We start from the raw sequence: 22,247 nt of genomic DNA on the forward strand, positions 1-22,247 counted from the left end.
TGATGGGCGTCCGCACTACTATTATAGATTACTATATAGACTATAGCTGTTTATATATATATATAGTCCCACATTTATGATTGCTTGTATAACTATACCTTCTTAAACCTGCACATCCATTTATACAGTGCATGTGCACACCTGGGACAATAATTATTATAAAACAATATTTTAATACATTATATAATATACGTTTATATTATAATATTTATATAATGCTTTTCTATAAAGCTGGTACAAACATCAGTGTTTTATTTAGAGCCTTATTCAGTAATAACCTCCTCTGTTGTGTTCATGTTTATTTACTGTCTGTTCCTGTCGTCTACGCCGGGCTTTAATTTCACTGCTGAATTAATCAGTAACAAATGGTAGTTCACTCTTAACCTCTGTTTACCAGCAAATGATTAACTGCATCGAAATCGATTTACAAAAGACTGTCTCTGCACGTAGCGTCAGACCAGCTTTTCCATTAAAAGATCAACAAAGCAATGATGCAAGGTTCTGTTAAAGCACTGAAATGCAATGGTTCCAAAAATAATAAAATATTAACAGTAATATAAATAACAACAACAACAACAACTACAACAACAACAATAATAATATTAGTAATAATAATAATAATAATTGTTTAAAAAACAGTATTGGTAGCAAAACAATAGTAAAAACATCATGATAGTAATAGTAGTGTAAATAATAGTAAATTTAAAGTAAAATGAATGCAAGAAGAATAAAATAGTATATAATCTACAACAGTATATAATAGTAGTAAAAGTGTAAAAGAATAATAATAATAATAATAATAGAAATAAAAAATAATGAATGAATTCAACATTAATACAAGAGATCATTTTAACACATTGCTAATAATAGTAAATAAAAGTAATAAAATAAAATTGTCATATAGAATAATAGTAATTATTCATTTATAATAATAAAGAGTATAATAATAAAAGTATTCCCATTTAACTCTGTAACAATAACATATTAAATACAATAGAAATATACTCCTAAAAGGAATACAACATAGAAATAGTACAAAAAGACAAAGTAATGAAGTTCAAAACTGTATAATATAAAATTTTGCTCAACTCATAATATAAATACAGTGAAACTAACTGTCCACACAAATGTGAAAAAGGAAAAATGATATGTATAGAAATAAAAAAAGCAATGAGAGATGGCCATGCAAGTCAATTTAAACTGGTACATTAGATAATAATAATAATAATAATAATAATAGTAAAAATAATAATTTCACAAAACGCCTTTTCATCTTGTAAATAAGATAATCATTTATATTATAACGGTAGAAATTCTGTTCAGTAATTATTACAGTTTTTCTGAAAAATCCTCAGCACTAAAAGCAGGACAATCTCCTGGATGTTGTTTCTGTAAGAGGACTGGACCGAGGGCTCCACTGCACCCGGCTGCTTTAACCGTTAGTGTGTTCAGAGTGGGTGTGATGACTTTCTCAAAGCAAGCAGAAAGACGCCTGCCAACGAGCTTAAAGAACAGAAAGCTTTTATCTCACTCATCAAAAAGACTTCAAAGAACTGCTTATTTTAAACTTTCCTAAAAGTCAGAATAGTCAGATGGCAATAGCACATGCTCACTGCCTTTACTCAGAGACCAGCCAGTGTGTGTTTTACTGATAATCTCATCTGATAATCTCAACTGATTTTTAGTAGTGAAATGTTGAGAACTGATACCGGGGGCATTTCTGTTCATCTACACTAGAGGGCGCAGCTGACACTGTGAGTGAAATGGTAAATGGACTGCTGGACTGAGGCAGAGACTGACTTTAGAGGATCTATTATATCTATTTATCTATACATATACGTGTGTGTGTGTGTGTGTGTGTGTGTGTATCATTTCAACATTAATACATCATATAATTATGACCTAAATTATATAAAAATCAAGTCTGTGTAAAATTTGTGTAGAAATGGCAAGCAGATCATGTCAGTTGAGTGCACCTCTATTTCCAGTGGACTGTGCAAGACCACATTTTAATAGAGAGAGAGAGAGAGAGAGAGAGAGACATTAACCTACCACAGCAGCTCCACAGTGCCGTTCGGGGTGTTGTGTTGTTTTATGAGGAATCTGAGGAAGCTGGGCCGTCTGCAGTGAACACACTGCTCAGCTCAAACACTCCAGCAGGAACTACAGCCCAACACAAACACCGAACACAACACATCACATCACACTCACCTGACTAATATAAGACTTTTACTGACACGCCTTTATCACAAAACAGCTCCAATAAACACAATGACTTTTATTGTGTACAATATACAGCATATTAACTTAAATATACATTTACAATAAACTATTATTGCAAATACTGTGACCAAGACAATGAAAAGTGTGAGACTCGTCTAGGTGAGCTGCGGCATTGTGGCATTCATACTGTGATATTTATCACACTGTAACATTTGCATTGTGATACGCTGAGAGGTGTGTATCGTGATGCATAGAAAACTGTAATGCTGCATTGAGATACTTATCACATGTTTTTAATGTATACTGTGATGCTTGCCACACTGTAGAGCACTGTTCACTGTGATATCACATCATACGGCTTGTATTATAACACATATAACATCTGAGTGCTTGCATTGTGATGCTTGTTGTGATGATTGCACTATATCACAGTGCACTGTTTTCACTGTGACTACTGTATAACTCTTGTGATGTTACATTGTAACTCCTGTAGTGTGATAAGCGCGCTGTGTGGAACTGTGATTCTTATCACATTGTTACATTTGTCCTGTGATGTCCTGTGATGTCCTGTGTGTACTGTAGCACATATAGTATGGTGGCGCTCGTATTGTGATATGTGTCACACTGTGCAGAACACAGGGGTTCCAGGCTGCGAGGGAAGCGCTTGTTCACGCCCTTCAGGTGGAGTGTGGGACAGACTGCTGATCAAACCCTCTTTCAGGCAGATAATAGAGCTCTGGGTTTGATGTGCTGCTGGACGGCAGGGGGCTGGGAAAGAAGCGGATGGTCAGAGGAACAGCCTGCCGGGAGAGAGATAAAACCCAATCACAGCATGGGGTCCAGCAGGGGGGGGAGGGAGGGGGGGGGGTGTAGGAGGAGAGGGGGAAAAAAGGAGGACAGAGGAGGAAAAGGGGGCGGGAGCTCACATCCCTCTGATGGGTTACCAACTACTGATTCTGCTCTCACTGGACATGGCACTTCAATCAGAGAGAGAGAGAGAGAGAGATAGAGAGAGAGAGAGAGAGGAGAGAGAGAGAGAGACAGAGAGAGAGAGAGAGAGAGAGAGAGAGACAGAGCTTTAAGCTGCACCCATTGCTGACACAGATGTGCAAATGCACACACACAGCTTGTCTAGTCCCTGTAGAGAAGAAGTACTGCCAATACAATAGGACCATCTGGAGCAGATCAACATTGATGACCCTATTGGCTCCATGCTGCCTAATAATGCCAGGCGTGGGCTAGAGGGGTATAAAGCCCCCCAGCATTGAGGAGCTGTGGAGCAGTGGAAGAACTGTGTTCTCTGGAGTGATGGTGGTGGAGCTCCATCCAGTACTTTTGGATTGGGTAAGTTGGGGATGATGAGGTGAGGTGGTGATAATCATCCAACATCCTGACCTCACTAATGCTCTTGTCAAATCCTGATGCAATCAAATCCTCACAGCAATGCTCCTCCTCCAAACTCTAGTAGAAAGTCTTCTTCTCTGGACAGTAGAGACAGTTACTCCAACAGAAGCAGGAGAAACTCTTTAATACTCTTAATTTCAGAGGAAACGGTGAATGAGCAGGTGTCCCAATACTTTTGTCCTTTTATATTTCTATCAGAATGTAGAAAACGTGCTGTGATTGATGCTGTCAGTCCAGCTGGATTGAATGATTCTAGAACTTCTGACCTGCTGATGCCCAGCCGGACACCAGCTTCTGGCAGCGTTCCTCAGCCCATTCCTCATGGGCGGTGTCCTCCAGCTCTCATCCTACCAAAGATGTTCTAGGGGGTTTTCTAAGTCAGGCGACTGTGACAGCCACTCCAGAACCTTCCAGGACTTCTTCTGAAACCAAGTTCTGGTGGACTTTAAGGTGGGCTCGGGATCATTGTCCTGTTGGAAGGTCCAGTGAGGCCCAAGCTTCAGCTTCCTCACAGAAACCCTTCCTGCAGGAACTGTGTAAAGCGATCACGTCAACATGGACCAGAACCTCACAGGAATGCTGTGGACCCATGTCTAGCTGGTTTGACAGCAGTGTAAGGGTCCAACCCAGTGTTAGTGTGGTGCTCCTAATTAGGTGCTCACTGGAAAAAAAGAAAAGAGGCCAAAATAAAAGAAACACACAAACATATGCAGTGTGTGTAAATGTGTGTGTGTGTGTGTGTGTGTCCTAGCTCCCCTAGTCTACTAGTTTGGATCCCAGTGCGTGTGTGTGCGCGAGCAAGAGAGCGAGAGTGCGCGAGCGAGCGAGATAACACGAGCGCGTGTGAGATCAGCAGCCCGTTTTGTCTTGTATGTGTGTGCGCGTCTCGCCGTGAGGGCGCGTGCTGTGGGGACGGTCACGGAGCCTGTGTGTGCCGGTGCAGACTGGTGGGAGAGAGAGAGAGAGAGAGAGAGAGAGAGAGAGAGAGGGAAAGCTCGAGCATGCGCTCATTTCTGCTGTAAGTTTGGATGTTGCTGGTGTCCGCGCGCGCGGGATGGAAACGTGAAGCGGATCCCTGTGCAGGTAAGGCACGAGGCTGCCATCCTACACCGTGCTTTAGCTTGCGCATGGGGGGTGAGCGTCTCGCGCGTTTGTGGTGTTCTCGTGCTTTAGAAGGGTGAATGGCTCGTGCATTGGGATGTTATGCACGTGCGTTTTGCACTGTGCAGCCCAGTCACGCGAGCAGCCTCTGGGTCGCCTTTAGTAGACGCCTTTAGAACTCGTTGACGAAACGCTCGTGCAAAAAAAAAAAACGCACTACAGCTGCATTAGGTCTTGCTGATTTCTAGCAAACACGCGCGCGCTCTTTCTCCGTGTGTCTTGCACGCCGAAGCACAACTTGTTTGTGATTGCACGCGCGTTGCATTTGAATGAAATCAGTGCAGCGCGTGTTGGTAAAGTGTGTGTGGTGTGTTGATGAGGATTGTTGGTGAAGTGTGTGTCGAGTGTTAGTAAAGTGTGTGGTGTGTTGAGGTGTGTGTTTGTGTGTGAAGTTGATGAGATGTGTGGTGTGTTGGGGTGTGTGTGGTGTGTTTGGTGTGTGTTGGGGTGTGTGTGTGGTGTGTTGGGGTGTGTGTGTGGTGTGTTTGGTGTGTTGAGGTGTGTGTGGTGTGTTGGTAAAGTGTGAGTATGGTGCGTTGGTGAAGTGTGTGTGTGGTGTGTTGATGAGGTGTGTATGTGTGGTGTGTTGAGGTGTGTGTGGTGTGTTGGTGAAGTGTGTGTGTGGTGTGTTTATGAGGTGTGTTTGGTGTGTTGAGGTGTGTGTGTGGTGTGTTTATGAGGTGTGTGTGGAGTGTTGGTAAAGTGTGTGTGCGTGGTGTGTTGATGAGATGTGTGTGTGGTGTGTTGAGGTGTGTGTGGTGTGTTGATGAAGTGTGTGTGGTGTGTTGATGAGGTGTGTATGTGTGGTGTGTTGAGGTGTGTGTGGTGTGTTGATGAAGTGTGTGTAGTGTGTTGATGAGGTGTGTATGTGTGGTGTGTTGAGGTGTGTGTGGTGTGTTGATGAAGTGTGTGTAGTGTGTTGATGAGGTGTGTATGTGTGGTGTGTTGAGGTGTGTGTGGTGTGTTGATGAGGTGTGTATGTGTGGTGTGTTGAGGTGTGTGTGGTGTGTTGATGAAGTGTGTGTGTGGTGTGTTGATGAGGTGTGTATGTGTGGTATGTTGAGGTGTGTGTGGTGTGTTGATGAAGTGTGTGTTTGGTGTGTTGAGGTGTGTATGTGTGGTGTGTTGAGGTGTGTGTGGTGTGTTGATGAAGTGTGTGTGTGGTGTGTTGAGGTGTGTATGTGTGGTGTGTTGAGGTGTGTGTGGTGTGTTGATGAAGTGTGTGTGTGGTGTGTTGATGAGGTGTGTATGTGTGGTGTGTTGAGGTGTGTGTGGTGTGTTGATGAAGTGTGTGTGGTGTGTTGATGAGGTGTGTATGTGTGGTGTGTTGAGGTGTGTGTGGTGTGTTGATGAGGTGTGTGTGTGGTGTGTTGATGAGGTGTGTGTGGTGTGTTGATGAGGTGTGTATGTGTGGTGTGTTGAGGTGTGTGTGGTGTGTTGATGAAGTGTGTGTGGTGTGTTGATGAGGTGTGTATGTGTGGTGTGTTGAGGTGTGTGTGGTGTGTTGATGAGGTGTGTGTGTGGTGTGTTGATGAAGTGTGTGTGTGGTGTGTTGATGAGGTGTGTATGTGTGGTGTGTTGAGGTGTGTGTGGTGTGTTGATGAAGTGTGTGTGGTGTGTTGATGAAGTGTGTGTGTGGTGTGTTGAGGTGTGTGTGGTGTGTTGATGAAGTGTGTGTGGAATGTTGAGGTGTGTTTGAAGTGTTGGTGAGGGACAGGAGACACTGGACCCAGATCAGCAGTGTTCCTCACTATGTTCTTCACTTCACCTCTCAGTGGTTTTAATGTTATGGCTCCTTGGTGTGCTCCTCCCGTGCACAGCTCCCTGGGCTTGTTTATTGCATGTGGTGAAACTCTCACGTTACACACCTCCCACCCCTCCACCAGCGCTCCCAGCAGAGGGTTGTTAGGGTCTGCGGCTCTTTGCAGTTTCTCCAGAGGGCTGAGAGCATCTGATCAGCGCACATTCATTGGCTCAGAGGCTGAAGATCCCGTAGCCTTCCTCTGATCTCTGAATGCACGTTGGTCCACATTCAGGTGGCATAGTGTTCACCAGCAAGCGCGAGAACCTTGTCAAAATCAGTGGAGTTCCAATTCGTGGAAACTGGGCCAGCGTTCTCAATAGTTCTCCAGAACTCTAGAAGGGATGTCATCAAGAAGCAAACACTGAACATGTCTTGGCTGATCGTCTGTTAAATTTGGGTCAGTGGGGGCGAATGTGAAGTTTCAGCGAATCGCCCGTTAACCATGCGTGTATCGGTGACTGCTGATGTTCATTATGCTAATTAGACATGTCCAAAAGTATCAAGACGCTCCTTCAAATCAGGGAACAGGAGTTCAGTAGTGCCGCAGCTTGTATAATTTCCATAGGGGAGCTCTGAGCAATAGAACGGGATGCTTTCGGGCAGCCATGAGCACGTAGGGTCACCTAAGGTCATTGTGCCCAAGGCTGAGTGTGGGCTAGAGCGGTATAAAGCCCCCCAGCATTGAGCTGTAGGGGTCTCTGGAGTGGTGATGGAGCTCCATCCAGTACTGTTGGAATGAGTTGGAGTGGCAGAACTAATCGTCCAACATCAGAACCTGACCTCATTGTTTCGTACTGAGACGAAGAACCCTTTAGAACACTATATAGAACCCTTATCAGAATATTATGACCACCAGCCTAAAAAGTGGGAATAGCCACCCATGCCCCGCTAGTGAGACGCCATGGCGTGGGCTGTATTAGGTGAGGGAAGGCGTTCATTATAGAGGTTGATAGAGTCGTCTGTCCCCTGTGGCATCCACGGCCCGTGTGGCATCCAGTAACCTCGCCCGGGACGCCACAGCACGCGGAACTTTGAGGGATGTTCTAGAGCTGCCGTAGTAAATGTGTACAAATATGTATGGGTTCTATGTAGTGTTCAAAAAGGGGTTCTTTGGTTCACAAGCATAGAGGTGGTGAAGTGTGTGTGTGTGTGTGTGTGTGTGTGGTGCACTGAGCCCATGTGCCTCCATGCATCTTCCACTCCTCCAGTTCTCCGTCGTCCCTTCATGGAGCTCGTGCTCCAGCAGCAAATCAGCTCATTTTCATCTTCACGCGAAACACGCATTCAATCCACTGTAGAAATGAGACGCTGCCTCCGGCGCGGTGTTGCAGTTGCAGCGTATCGATGCTGATGTGATAAGAGAGTGTGTGCGGAGTATCTCTCGCGCCAGATCCGTTCACTTGGTGTCGCACGCCCCAACAGATGCTCTGCTTTTCTGTCCCAACGCGACCGAGTTGCTGAAAATAAGCGTTAAGATTAAATTTACTGTCAGTTAGGGCCTAAAAGAGAGGGAGCAAGGCGGTACTGTGTGTGTGTGTGTGTGAGTGTGTGTGTGTGAGTGTGTGTGTGTGTGTGTGTGAGTGTGTGTGTGTGTGTGTGTGTGGGGAAGTGTGTATTTTGCCTCAGAACCCACAGAATGTATTAAGTGGAGTGTACTTGTATTTAAGGGGTAAATGTGCAAGTGTGTGTACAAATGTTGGTCATATTCACACGTGTGTGTCTATATATATATATACACACACACACACACACACACTAGGATTGCACAATACATACTGTACTGTAAAAAATAATTTGAATTATTAATAATCCGGTCAAGGAATTACACATTTACAGCTGGGAATTTAGCTCCCTATTTTTAGCTAAACAGAACACCACAATAAGAGTCCTTGCATTAAATTCACTTACTGTTGACTTTGCCCCGTTCTTTTTTTCTTGAATGTAATTCCAAACTTATTTTCTTGTGCAATTTTCAGGAAACACCTCATGTCCCTTATCATAGCTTAACAGTAATATCACCTGTTTAACCGTTAACCGTAAATCTGAACAAAATCAGTGTTTTTTGCATTTACATGTGCGTGAAACATTCAGAAACCACCCTGTCACGCTAAAACACCCTTGAAATATGCATCCAAAAATGATTTAATGATTTTTTTCTACATTTTCAAACATGTTTGGTGTCACAGGCGAGTGTTGGTGGCTGTCACCACATATTTAAAAGCTGTTATGATCTGTTTGGGTGGAACATCGTGATGAACATCAGCAGCTGAAAAGGTCTGGTCTCTCTTTAGAAGGAAGTCAGAGCATTAATACACAATTTAATATCCAGTATTGTACTCCAGCAGCCTTCAGTGGCTCAGCCAATCAGATAACACACAGATACAGCTTGAGGAGAGTTGGTTCTGCTGCTCAGTCAGCTCACTCAGTCAGTATAGGCAGATCTATACTGGCGGATCTCAGGTCTGTGTGAGGTGCTGGGACTCCCTGTACATCTGGATGCTTTAACTTTCACTTTCTATTATCCGGCCTTGCTTTATTATCTGTATTTTATCTCTAAGAGCACATTTGCTTTAAGTGGTAATTAATAAGCATGGTAATGAATATGCATGAGCTTATTTGCATGTGGACATGGGAAATAAATACAGTATTGGTAAACAACCCCCCCAAAAAAACAGCACATTTGAGTAGCACTGTCACTGCTAAGCTACAGTACATGTCTGGATACTTTGGGTGTTATATGTCCAGAAGTTTCCAGACACTCCTTCTGTGTGTGTGTGTGTGTGTGTGTATGTGTGTGTGTGTGTGTGTGTGTACTGCCTCACCGTGGCCTGCCTGAGCCCCGTGCTGTAGAGTTAAAGGCAGTGTAATGGCTGTTGTGATGTCGTGAGTAATTGAGTGATTTTAAAGGACAATTAAAAGCTCACAGTTCCATCGGGCTTCTGTGATGATGAGCATTTCGCTAATAATGCTAATCTGTCATCAAGAGAGAAAGAGAAAAAAACATGACAAGGACACACTCAGAGCAATCACTTGACCATGACAGTCCTCGCAGTAATGGGGTCTCATTACACACACATTACACACACACACACACACACACACACACACAGCTCATTAAGATCCTTCAAGGCTGTTTAACTGCTGTAATTGATCCAATTGATTTTGTGGGAAAACATTTGAATCATTTTACATCCGCGTTGCTTCCCGCAGTCGGGGGACTGACGGAAAAGGTCAGAGGATCCGTGGACAACTCAATGGCCACTCCGTTCTGCTCTCCGTCTGTCAATCTTCTGCTGCACCTTTTTGTGAAGGGAAGGCAGTAAACCTCACTTCTGTGTGTGAGAGCAGAAACCTTTGATTTGATTCGTTTATGGAAATGATGACGTTGATACACTTATTGATTACTTCCGGACGATAGTGTTTTTAGAGTCATTTAGAGTTCATTTAGAGAATGTAAGCATTCCAGAGTCCATAGCTCACGCTCCTCCTCACACTGACATAATTACCATGCAATTACCAATTAAGCTTCTAATATTGATAAATCATGCATTATACCCATATTCTACATAAAGTCCATTATTTTTGAGTGTGTGATCATCACATCAATTTTAATGTAAAGCATTAAAATATACTTTTAAAAGATGAAACAATGCTTGAATATTGTTTTTACAGTGTTGCTGGGTGTTTGCAACAGAGTTTCTAAGATGTTGCTATGGGGTTGCTGGGCAGTTGCTATAGTATCTAAGGTGGTTGCCATGGGGTTACCCCCCTAAGTGGTTGCTATGGTGTTTCTAGAAGGTTGCTATGATGTACTGGATGTGGGATTGGGATTTATTGTGGAATGCTAGGTGGTTGCTATGGTATCCCAGGTGGTTCGCTGGGTGTTACTGCATGCAAACAGCATTTTGTATTTTCATTTCATTTTGACATGGTTTTTATGATGTTGCTAGATGGTTGCTATGGTATCCCAGATGTTTTTTTATTTATATATATGTCTATCGAATTTTGCCCTTATTCTCCCAGTTTGGTACTGCCAAAAACCCACCCGTTAGAAGCCCCCCTAGCACTAGCAGATCTCCTGACACTAGGAGGGTAAGGACATAATGCACGTATCCTCCGATACATCGATGCAGCATCGTCAGGCAGCTGACAAGCTCGGAAGAAGGCACCGGGTCCCCAGCTCCACCTGCACCAGCTCACAGATGCCTGTGCCAGCCTACATCGCTTAAGAGTGATGAGGGTGGAGAGTGCCATCTATCTTGGCCTGTTCCGCTCTTTCGGATTCCAGCTGAAGTGGCAGCGTATTATACCACTGAGCCACTCGGAGCTCTGATCCCAGGCGGTTGCTATGGTGCTGCTAGGTGGTTGATATAATGTTTCTATGTGGTTGCGATAGAAGCCAAGGGTGGTTGGTATGGTGTTGCTAATTGCTTTTTTTGGTAGTTACTATGGATTTGCTTAGTGGTTGCTAGTTGAAATCTGAATACAGATACAGATGCTGGCATTGCAGTTTAACGGTGGCCCAGTCCCTTCTGCTTCTGGGCTGGCTGTGAGCTGTGAGCTGTGAGCTGTGAGAAGTGAGAAGTGAGAAGTGTTCATGGTGCCGTTTCTGTGTTTATAAAAGTAGACTCATAAAAGATGGCACCCCATGGACAAATCAGCCACTATAGCCGTTTATATTCAGTCGCAGATGTTGAGTTGTTGAGTTGAGGAGCAACAGCAGCAGGAACTCGGTATAAATCTGGTGCATTCTGTCGCATTAAAGCTTCCTCCAGCCTGTGGTTGTTTCAGGCTGAAGGAAAAGGTCACATTTAACATCGCCTCGACAGTGCAGAGACAGCACACACAGCGTCCTCTGATTAGGGGGAAAAAAGCATCTGTGTAACGGGAGGGAAAGACAACAGAGAGAGAAAAGAACACACATTCATTTTTTTTTTTTTTTAACTCAGTCTGCTTATTTAAGCGACCTGCTTGGTGCTTTATGCCTCATGTATCGCTTATTAAGACAGGAGAGCGGCTTTTATCCCAGCGACTGGTTTGAATAAGGGGACAGTCATCAGCATTAAAGAGCCAATATCATGGAAAACTGAGCTTTTCTCAGTTTTTCTTTAATAAGCATGACTGTGATGTAGAGTGGATACACTGTACCGTTCAGTCCCTCAGACGGCGCTTTTCAAAATTACTGTTACTAAAGTTACTGTTATTAAAATTACTAAGTGTTTCAGCCTGTTTTAGACAAGATACAAAACAGGGCAGCCAATCACACTAGAGCTCATTTACATATATCAGTCTTTGACATGTTTTCCCTCTATTATGTAGCGGTTGATAGCGATTTTCCAAATGTTGACGCTTCCACTGTTAGCTGTGTGTTTTCTGGCCCATTGGTGGATTATCAGTGTACTGCACGCACCAGAAAAATACAGACAGATTCCTACATTTGAAATGACTTCAGCAACATTTAAAGGCAGCTCAGAAAATAAAGGGTTAAATAATGTGGTGTTTTATTATTTTTGTTTTAGTTAAAAATTCTGTTGTGCAAATGCAAATGCATATGTAAAATTCAATTTCTTTTTTTAATGACTGGTCAGAAGATAAAATGAATTCTGTAGTTTAAGATTTAACTGTAGTTTTAAAGAATGTTCTAGCAGTTGTTTGATGAATCAGGCTTTAAATGGTCAATTGGCCATTATTTTGTCAAATCTGTACAAAATGAAGTAAAACAGATTCGAACTAAGACAGTGGAGAAAACCACAGACAGGAAAATAATCCTCCGTGCAGAGATGAGAACTCTCTCGAGAGATAGATGGTAAATAAGGCCCAAACTCAGCTATTTAAACTGATGCTTTTAGAAACTGGCCCTCTGACCTCCTACAGCAGGGATGGGAAACAGCAATATTTAGATTTTCCTGCTCAAGCACACCTGGGGGCCGTCGTACAGATAGGAAAATATTTAGAACATTTTATACGGAGCCCAGTTGTTCTTAGAATTCTTCATAAGAAAAGAATTTGGATAAAAGTAAGGGGCAGTGGTGGCTCAGCGGTTAGAGCGCCGATAACAGGGTTGTGGGTTCGATTCCCGGGCTCGGCAAGCTGCCACTGTTGGGCCCTTGAGCAAGGCCCTTTACCCTCTCTGCTCCCTGGGCGCTGGAGTTGGCTGCCCACCGCTCTGGGTGTGTGTGTGTACTCACTGCCTCTAACACATGTGTGTGTGTGAGTGTGTGTTCACTACCAGATGGGTTAAATGCGGAGGACACATTTCGCTGTACAGTGAGAAATACCTGCACCTTTACCTTTTTAACATTCTTAAAAATTCTTAACTTTTTAAGTTATAAATCCCATCTAAGAAGAATTAAGACACTTTCAGTAATCAAAAAGATGAAACAGGAGGACAGATCTAACACTTGGTGAGAGATAATGTGTAAAATAATAAAGATAAGCTGTAAGTCTGTATTTTCATGATCCATGCAGGTGGTCACTGCTCTAGAAAGGCTGACTGACCCATCGTACTCCTGCCTGACATCATATATCTGGAAAGAGACCGCACATGGTCATGTGTTTCACCTTGACAGTGGCGTGAATCGGAAGAAAATGCAGGAAAGGTAGATCTGAGAGTAAAGAGGTGTCGCCACGGCTACAGCGCCGCCGCATCCGCTCCGAGGAAACGGAATCTTCAGGCGCTTTCGTTAGCTTGCATCAGTGGAGCGTGAAGAAAATACGCCCAGAACAGATAAAGGGTTATCGCCGCGGCGACGGCGGCAGGCCGACTGGAGAACCTCCTCAGATCTGTTTAAGATGCTGGAAATAAAAGCAACTGCTTTGAGTTTTTGTTTGTTTGTTTGTTTTGGTATTTCTTCTTTTTTTTGGTGACAAAAGCTCTTTGAAGACTGGGCCCTGGTGAGCGCCCCCCCCCACGATCCTGACGGCCTAATTCAGCCCTAATCGCTCTGAACTGCTGCTGACTGTCGTGTGTTTGAATAGTTGCGTCCATAAATCATCAGTGGACGCAGGGTCTGACTCACTGTCCCGATTATTGATCGCGTAAAGTGCTGTTGGAGTGTGATTGAATAGAAGACACTTCTAATAGAAACAGCTTTAAATTAGTGCATGAACACGACCTGCCGTTCTGTCCACCTTCTACAACAGAGAGAGAGAGAGAGAGAGAGGGAAAGTGGTGCACTGAGAGATGTTGACAGCGAGGTGAGGAGTGACAAAAGAGACAAAGAGAGAGAGAGAGAGAGAGAGAGAGAGAGAAGCCACTTCCTTAAAGAGCAAAAACTCCTGTAGACTGGGATTTCTGCCACTGCTGGTAGACCTGTATGACCATACGCTTCCATACACCTGCAGAATTCAGTGATTAAGTTGTGTGTCCCAATACTTTTGTCAATTTAGTGTATATAGTGTATATATGTGTGATATAGGGATTTTTGTGTGAGTGTGTGTGTGTGTATGTGTGTGTTTAATTCTAAGCGCTAAGCAAACAGGAGTTTAATGTAGCCTGACAAAAACACACACACTGCTAATCAGGAGGATCACACACACACACACACACACTGTATTTGTTCAGTGTAATCACTGCAGATGGACACACTCCACACTCTTCACACTCATTTTCCTCCTCTTTCACTCTACAGGGGGTTATTCTTATGTATCAGGCATTACTTGGAAATTTACTACAGAAGGCAAGGTGTCCACAAACTTTCGGTGGACAGTATATATCAGTGGTCTCAGGGGAGAAAGGAAATTCAATAGGCTTCTCAGATAATAATTAAAAGCACATATATTTAATCTTCATTAGAAGATGAATGAGGCTACTGCCACTGGTCATCTCTCCCTCTCACAGAGCAGCGTTCCTAATCCTGCACTGCACCAAGACGCAGTGAACTGGCAACCTAAAGCCATTACGAAATCAAAACTTTGTGCTGATGTAACGTCTGTGTCACAGAGCTCCATACCCCAACACACAAACGCTCAACCCCCCCCTCGTCTGAACATTTCACACAAGAGAGAACAGCGAGGAGAACACGAACCGAAGCATGGAGTTAGACAAGAGCACACTTCTACCCACATTAAACACCCCTCATCAAGTATTACAGCTCTGTCCTCAGATTTAGTACTTCTACTTTAGTGTTTATAGACTAATATCTCCTATTCTAGTGTATAGGAGTGTTTATTGAGGTGTTTATGGACTAATATCTCCTATTCTAGTGTATAGGAGTGTTTATTGAGGTGTGTATGGACTAATATCTCCTATTCTAGTGTATAGGAGTGTTTATTGAGGTGTTCATAGACTAATATCTCCTATTCTAGTGTATAGGAGTGTTTATTGAGGTGTTCATAGACTAATATCTCCTATTCTAGTGTATAGGAGTGTTTATTAAGGTGTGTATGGACTAATATCTTCTATTCTAGTGTATAGGAGTGTTTATAGAGGTGTGTATGGACTAATATCTCCTATTCTAGTGTATAGGAGTGTTTATCGAGGTGTTTCTGGACTAATATCTCCTATTCTAGTGTATAGGAGTGTTTATCGAGGTGTTTATGGACTAATATCTCCTATTCTAGTGTATAGGAGTGTTTATTGAGGTGTGTATGGACTAATATCTCCTATTCTAGTGTATAGGAGTGTTTATTGAGGTGTGTATGGGCTAATATCTTCTATTCTAGTGTATAGGAGTGTTTATTGAGGGGTTTATGGACTAATATCTCCTATTCTAGTGTATAGGAGTGTTTATTGAGGGGTTTATAGACTAATACCTCCTATTCTAGTGTATAAGAGTGTTTATTGAGGTGTTTATGGACTAATATCTCCTATTCTAGTGTATAGGAGTATTTATTGAGGTGTGTATGGACTAATATCTCCTATTCTAGTGTATAAGAGTTTTTATTGAGGTGTTTATGGACTAATATCTCCTATTCTAGTGTATAGGAGTGTTTATTGAGGTGTGTATGGACTAATATCTCCTATTCTAGTGTATAGGAGTGTTTATTGAGGTGTTTATGGAATAATATCTCCTATTCTAGTGTATAGGAGTGTTTATTGAGGTGTGTATGGACTAATATCTCTTATTCTAGTGTATAGGAGTGTTTATTGAGGGGTTTATAGACTAATATCTCCTATTCTAGTGTATAAGAGTGTTTATTGAGGTGTTTATGGACTAATATCTCCTATTCTAGTGTATAGGAGTATTTATTGAGGTGTGTATGGACTAATATCTCCTATTCTAGTGTATAAGAGTTTTTATTGAGGTGTTTATGGACTAATATCTCCTATTCTAGTGTATAGGAGTGTTTATTGAGGTGTGTATGGACTAATATCTCCTATTCTAGTGTATAGGAGTGTTTATTGAGGTGTTTATGGAATAATATCTCCTATTCTAGTGTATAGGAGTGTTTATTGAGGTGTTTATAGACTAATATCTCTATTCTAGTGTATAGGAGTGTTTATTGAGGTGTTTATAGACTAATATCTCTATTCTAGTGTATAGGAGTGTTTATTGAGGTGTTTATAGACTAATATCTCCTATTCTAGTGTATAGGAGTGTTTATTGAGGTGTTTATGGACTAATATCTCCTATTCTAGTGTATAGGAGTGTTTATTGAGGTGTGTATGGACTAATATCTCCTATTCTAGTGTATAGGAGTGTTTATTGAGGTGTTTATGGACTAATATCTCCTATTCTAGTGTATAGGAGTGTTTATTTGGGTGTGTATGGACTAATATCTCCTATTCTAGTGTATAGGAGTGTTTATTGAGGTGTTTATGGACTAATATATCCTATTCTAGTGTATAGGAGTGTTTATTGAGGTGTTTATGGAATAATATCTCCTATTCTAGTGTATAGGAGTGTTTATTGAGGTGTGTATGGACTAATATCTCTTATTCTAGTGTATAGGAGTGTTTATTGAGGGGTTTATAGACTAATATCTCCTATTCTAGTGTATAAGAGTGTTTATTGAGGTGTTTATGGACTAATATCTCCTATTCTAGTGTATAGGAGTATTTATTGAGGTGTGTATGGACTAATATCTCCTATTCTAGTGTATAAGAGTTTTTATTGAGGTGTTTATGGACTAATATCTCCTATTCTAGTGTATAGGAGTGTTTATTGAGGTGTGTATGGACTAATATCTCCTATTCTAGTGTATAGGAGTGTTTATTGAGGTGTTTATGGAATAATATCTCCTATTCTAGTGTATAGGAGTGTTTATTGAGGTGTTTATAGACTAATATCTCTATTCTAGTGTATAGGAGTGTTTATTGAGGTGTTTATAGACTAATATCTCTATTCTAGTGTATAGGAGTGTTTATTGAGGTGTTTATAGACTAATATCTCCTATTCTAGTGTATAGGAGTGTTTATTGAGGTGTTTATGGACTAATATCTCCTATTCTAGTGTATAGGAGTGTTTATTGAGGTGTGTATGGACTAATATCTCCTATTCTAGTGTATAGGAGTGTTTATTGAGGTGTTTATGGACTAATATCTCCTATTCTAGTGTATAGGAGTGTTTATTTGGGTGTGTATGGACTAATATCTCCTATTCTAGTGTATAGGAGTGTTTATTGAGGTGTTTATGGACTAATATCTCCTATTCTAGAGTATAGGAGTGTTTATTGAGGTGATGAGCACACAAATATGGAAACAACGGCCATGGTGGATTTAAAGTTGAAAATTCCTTCATTGTAAGCACTTTTCTTTAGGCTGGACTGTGACACAAAGAGGACCTTTGGAAAAAGCTGACTCTTCTGTTTTTGAGAGGAAGCTTATTTGCATAAAAAGCCAAATACACCCAATCTACTCTTTTTGTCTATTAGATTATGTGAATAATAATACGTATTATTATTATTGTTATAATAAAGGAATGAGTATCAGCAGAAAACAGTTGCCCAAGTATGAATTATATTCATTACTAGAATTATATGAGCCGTTTCTGACTGGTAGCTCCACACTTGTCTGTAAACAGAAGAGGAGATTAGTTTATTGTTTACTGTTTTTATTATTGGAGTTGTTGTTGTGTATAAAAGCTTGTTTTACGTTGTAGCCCTGTTTGTTGTTTCTTGAAATTGAAAGTAAACAAACAGCTCATTTCAATAGCATCACAAAACCACAGCAAAGCGTCTCGACTTCTGAGGGTAAAAATGACATGATCTGATATAATAAAAAACAGCACATATTGTACATCCTGGTAACGACGTCTTAGGCAATTCATCAAGCCTGACTTTCAGACAAACAGCTGTTTTACAGACGTGGATTTCTCCTCTACAGCATTAAAGCAGCTGCCTGTCACTGCCGTTAAAATCCCAGACAAAAAACAACACAGGAAAACAGGAAAACAGCACTCTCAGACAAACACACACTCCTCAGAACCCGGAGTTCAAAAGTCTTTGGTTCTGTCGCACCTCTGAATCAGACAGGGAGCCCGTCGAGACGGGTGTGTTTATTTTCATATAATTTTAGGACTTTATATGAAGAGCAGAGAAAGCAGCTGGACCTACAGGACTAGTCCAATACTCCTCAAGGGTTTATTTACTGAAGCTCTTTTACTTCTACTTCTTCTACTTTTTAAACTGGAGGAGATGAAGATCAGGCTCTATATTAAATATAGACACTTATATACACATAATATTTACATTAACAGCATTTATCAGACGCTCTTCTCTAGAGTGACTTACAAAAGAGCTTCACTGTTTACTGAAGAAGAACCTCAGCTAGTTTAAATAGACTAAAATTCAGATCCTCTAATCTTAGACTCTACTAAACACAAGTCAATATACAGACCATAATACTCTACTCTTCACCCAAGTCCTCTCAGAAGAGGAGGGTCTTCAGTCTGGGTTTGAGGACAGTGAGCGTTGGACTCTGCTGTTCGGACACGAAAGTTCGTTCCACCACTTCGGTGCAGGACAGTAAAAAGTCTGGACGCTCGTCTTCCGTGGATCTTAAAGGATGGCGGGTCGAGCCGAGCCGTACTTGAAGCTGGAAGGGCTCTTGGTGCGGCACCATACTCTGATTTTGGGTTCAGACACAGCAGAGCTGCTGGAGGGTTTAAACACAGTGTCCCCTATTAGACACTCCTACCTAGTTGGTCCACCTTGTAGATGTAAAGTCAGAGACTGAAGCTCTCTGATCTGCTGCTGCACAGTTTGTGTTGGTCATCCTCTAGTCCTTCATCAGTGACCACAGGACGCCGCCCACAGGACGCTATTGACTGGCTATTCCTATGTGGTGGACTCTTCTTAGTCCTGCAGTGACGCTGAGGGGTTTAAACACTCTGATCCACTCGTACCATCAGCACAACACACACTACTAACACACTCATCACTACCCTGTCAGTCACCCTGAGAATGACCCACCACCCAAACACTACAGCCTGCTCTGTGGTGGTCAGTCCTGTGGGGTCCTAAGTATTAAATAACACACAGGGTGAGAGGAGGCTGGTAACAGAGTCTGCAGAGGAACAGATGGAGACAGTCTGGACTTATAGAACTACACCCTGCTCCTGTACGGTCAGTGGAGCTGATAGAATGGACAGTGAGTGTAGAAACAAAAAGGTGGTTTTAATGATATGGCCGGTTGGTGTATATGGCATGTCCATGACTTTATGTACCTGATGTTATATATAAAAACAAACCTGTGTGTGTGTGTGTGTGTGTGTGTGTGTGTGTGTGTTTTGAAAGCCCTGATTTATCCGTCAGCGGATGGTAATGACACGCCAGTTTCAAATGGCAGAATTCCACCGGCTGATCGATCTGCATAAAGCTTGTTGTCGCGGCCGAGCCGAGAGGGGATCGGACGTGGATTGATCAGTGGCATCCTGTAGCAGCTTCAGCTTATACATAACAGAGCAGAGCTGCGCACTTTACACTCCACCACACACACACACACACACACACACACACACACTTACAGCTCTTACATTGATTACCTATTAATTCTGTGAGCTGGTAAATTGCGCTACATTGAGTAAGCATTGAGCGAGCGCTGTTCCTGAGCGGCGGGGGTGTTTACACCCGTCTGTTTGTTGAAGCACAGAGGAATAAAACCTCATGGACTCGTCAGACAACGTCAATAACACACACTCACTGTCACACACAGCTTACACACCCCCCGACCAGCCTTACCTGCACTGGTCCACTTCCTCTCTAACAGCCTTCTACTGTCTCTCTCTCTCACTGTCTCTCTCTAACTCTCTCTCACTGTCTCTGTCTAACTCTCTCTAACTCTACTTCTCACTCTCTCTCACTGTCTCTCTCTCTCACTGTCTCTCTCTAACTCTCTCTCATTGTCTCTGTCTAACTCTCTCTAACTCTACTTCTCACTCTCTCTCTCTCACTGTCTCTCTTTCTCATGGTCTCTCTCTAACTCTCTCTCTCACTGTCTCTCTCTCTCACTGTCTCTGTCTAACTCTCTCTAACTCTACTTCTCACTGTCTCTCTCTAACTCTCTCTCACTGTCTCTGTCTAACTCTCTCTAACTCTACTTCTCACTGTCTCTCTCTAACTCTCTCTCATTGTCTCTGTCTAACTCTCTCTAACTCTACTTCTCACTCTCTCTCTCTCACTGTCTCTCTCTCTCACTGTCTCTCTTTCTCATGGTCTCTCTCTAACTCTCTCACTGTCTCTCTCTCTCACTGTCTCTGTCTAACTCTCTCTCTAACTCTACTTCTCACTGTCTCTCTCTCTCTCTAACTCTCTCACTGTCTCTCTCTCTCATTGTCTCTGTCTAACTCTCTCTCTCTCACTGTCTCTCTCTCTCTAACTCCTCACTGTCTCTCTCTCTCTCATTGTCTCTGTCTAACTCTCTCTCTCTCACTGTCTCTCTCTCTCTCTCTAACTCCTCACTGTCTCTCTCTCTCTCATTGTCTCTGTCTAACTCTCTCTCTCTCACTGTCTCTCTCTCTCTAACTCCTCACTGTCTCTCTCTCTCTCATCGTCTCTGTCTAACTCTCTCTCATTGTCTCTGTCTAACTCTCTCTAACTCTACTTCTCACTCTCTCTCTCTCACTGTCTCTCTCTCTCACTGTCTCTCTTTCTCATGGTCTCTCTCTAACTCTCTCACTGTCTCTCTCTCTCACTGTCTCTGTCTAACTCTCTCTCTAACTCTACTTCTCACTGTCTCTCTCTCTCTCTAACTCTACTTCTCACTGTCTAACTCTCTCTCTCTCATTGTCTCTGTCTAACTCTCTCTCACAGTCTCTCTCTAACTCTCTCACTGTCTCTCTCTCTCACTGTCTCTGTCTAACTCTCTCTCTAACTCTACTTCTCACTGTCTCTCTCTCTCTCTAACTCTACTTCTCACTGTCTAACTCTCTCTCTCTCATTGTCTCTGTCTAACTCTCTCTCACAGTCTCTCTCTAACTCTCTCATTGTCTCTGTCTAACTCTCTCTCTCACAGTCTCTCTCTAACTCTCTCATTGTCTCTGTCTAACTCTCTCTCTCTCTAACTCTCTCTCACTGTCTCCCTCTCACTGTCTTTCTCAGTCTCTCTCAGTCTCTCTATCACTGTCTCTCTCAGTCTCTCTCAGTCTCTCTCTCAGTCTCTCTCAGTCTCTCTATCACTGTCTCTCTCAGTCTCTCTCAGTCTCTCTCTCAGTCTCTCTCTTTCTCTCTCTCTGACACACACACACACTTTTTCCATTTATTTTCCCTGTCTCTATCACTCTTCACCTTTACACTTTACCTTCTCTCTCTCTCTCTCTCTCTCTCTCTCTCTCTCTCTCTCTCTCTCTCTCTCTCGTCTCTCGGCTGTTTTTCTCACAAACCTCAAACGAAGGTATTTTTAATTAAAGCTCAGTGGAGAGTAAATGATTGAGGCCCTGACCCTCTGTATTTACTGTAAAGCCAGCGTCGACCTTTCACACCCTCACCAATTCATCAACGGCCACTTTCAAACAAACAAACAAACAAACAAACAGAGCTGTTTATTTTCTCTCTATATCAATAAACAGCTCCTGGCCCCCGGCATTAAAGAGCCCGTATCACTTTTTATTTCTGTAAAAATAATCTGTAAACTCTGCTTCCAGACCGAGCCCACTCCTGATCTGCCCACATAAAGATTTGAATACAGGTGCACTTTATGGACAAAAATACTGGGACACCTGCTCATTTATTGTTTCTTCTGGAATCAAGGATATTTAGAGTTGATCTATCTCTACTGTCCAGAGATGAAGACTTCCCACTAGATTTAGAGGAGCATTGCTGTGAGGATTTGATTGTTTGCATTCAGCAACAAGAGCATTAGTGAGGTCAGGATGTTGGATCTTCCCCAACTCCCCAACCTATCCCAAAAGAGCTCCACCATCATTCCAGAGAAGTTATACAGTCATACAGTTCTTCCACTGCTCCACAGCTCCTCAATGCTGGGGGGCTTTATACCCTCTAGCCCACGCCTGGCATTATTAGGCAGCATGGAGCCAATAGGGTCATGATGTTCATCTGCTCCAGAGAGTCCTATTCTATTAGCAGTACTTCAGGAACAGTATTGCACCCAAGATTAACACAGGACCACAGACCAGCAGTAATGATGAGCTCACCCTTATTAATATGGATGTTGATTATTATTGATATTTGTTAATGAAGTGTCTGGGTGTCGGTGTGATTACAGAGCAGCGTCTAAACTCAGTGCCTTCATACACATGGAGATGTGTGTGAGTGT

The 22,247-nt window shown here is 42.4% G+C and overlaps 1 protein-coding gene across 2 annotated transcripts in view; it reads left to right on the forward strand.

Annotated features, from left to right (window-relative positions):
- The first annotated feature begins 4,477 nt into the window (after window positions 1-4,477).
- The window catches only part of LOC140540562 (teneurin-3), a 192,860-nt gene continuing 175,090 nt past the window's right edge, over window positions 4,478-22,247 (forward strand). For both annotated transcript variants that reach the window (XM_072662912.1, XM_072662913.1), the window contains exon 1: window positions 4,478-4,710. The gene's annotated coding sequence lies outside the window, so the exon portion shown is untranslated. The remainder of the gene's footprint in view (window positions 4,711-22,247) is intronic.

The sequence above is a fragment of the Salminus brasiliensis genome, chromosome 19 (genome assembly GCF_030463535.1).
Source record: "Salminus brasiliensis chromosome 19, fSalBra1.hap2, whole genome shotgun sequence".
In the NCBI taxonomy this organism is placed as follows: Eukaryota; Metazoa; Chordata; class Actinopteri; order Characiformes; family Bryconidae; genus Salminus; species Salminus brasiliensis.